The 1,182-nt window shown below is 49.6% G+C and overlaps 1 non-coding gene across 1 annotated transcript; it reads left to right on the top strand.

Annotated features, from left to right (window-relative positions):
* Window positions 1-867: 867 nt before the first annotated feature.
* LOC125773771 (5.8S ribosomal RNA) lies at window positions 868-1,025 on the top strand. The gene has a single exon (XR_007420361.1). It is a non-coding gene; the product is annotated as a 5.8S ribosomal RNA (ribosomal RNA).
* The last annotated feature ends 157 nt before the right edge of the window (window positions 1,026-1,182 follow it).

Consider the following 1,182-nt stretch of genomic DNA (forward strand, 5'->3'; position numbering starts at 1 on the left):
CAAAGGATACGGATGAGCGAGTATGCAGGCCCATATACTCAATAGCTCGATCCGATCCAAGCACATGAGTTGACTGCGGCGCCAGGTTAACCAATGTGCTAGATTCTATTTGGCCAGTAGAATCTTGTGTCTTACGCGATTTGATACCAAGACACCAGAACGAAAGTTAGTTGAAGAGTGATTAAACTCTTATGAAGAATGGTTGTGCAATCACAACTTATGACTTTAACCTATAAAGTGGATATGGACTATCAATTATAACATGGGGCACACACCATGTTCTCGATCCAATCCACGCACACGAGTTGCCTGAGTAGCGACAGGTATACCGATGTGGCAATACGTATCCGGCCATAGGCACGGAACGAACAGGAGCTGTGGTGCAGACATACAAGGGCCATGGGGCGGTACGCAAAGGATACGGATGAGCGAGTATGCAGGCCCAATACTCAATAGCTCGATCCGATCCAAGCACATGAGTTGACTGCGGCGTCAGGTTAACCGATGTGCAATACGTATCCGGCCATAGGCACGGAACGAACAGGAACTGTGGTGCAGACATACAAGGGCCATGGGGCGGTACGCAAAGGATACGGATGAGCGAGTATGCAGGCCCAATACTCAATAGCTCGATCCGATCCAAGCACATGAGTTGACTGCGGCGCCAGGTTAACCGATGTGCTAAGAGAGTTGTTCCTGGGCCTTCAAAGTGACTTCAAAACTATCTTAGCGAATGGTGGCCATGGGCGTAGACATGAGCCACAAGTCACAAGGCCTGGGACTATTGGGTAATAAAGACAACTTAGTCAGAAAGTTAGTCTTTGGACGTACCACCGGGATTGTGTTACATTGGGAACCTTACTATAAAACCCTAGGCAGGGGATCACTCGGCTCATGGATCGATGAAGACCGCAGCTAAATGCGCGTCACAATGTGAACTGCAGGACACATGAACACCGATAAGTTGAACGCATATTGCGCGTCGGACGATTAAACCCGGCCGATGCACACATTCTTGAGTGCCTATCAATTCCTTGATATACAACAAACCAAACTTCAGGGTGGAGCGTGCCACAATAGAACACTATGGCGAGCAGCCCGTCTAGTGTCGTGGGGGAAACACGCTTCCACACTGTGCATAATGGCGTGCTCGGGACCTTTGTTGGGACCGCAGGGCGCTGA

The sequence above is a fragment of the Anopheles funestus genome, assembly GCF_943734845.2.
Source record: "Anopheles funestus chromosome X unlocalized genomic scaffold, idAnoFuneDA-416_04 X_unloc_52, whole genome shotgun sequence".
NCBI lineage: Eukaryota > Metazoa > Arthropoda > Insecta > Diptera > Culicidae > Anopheles > Anopheles funestus.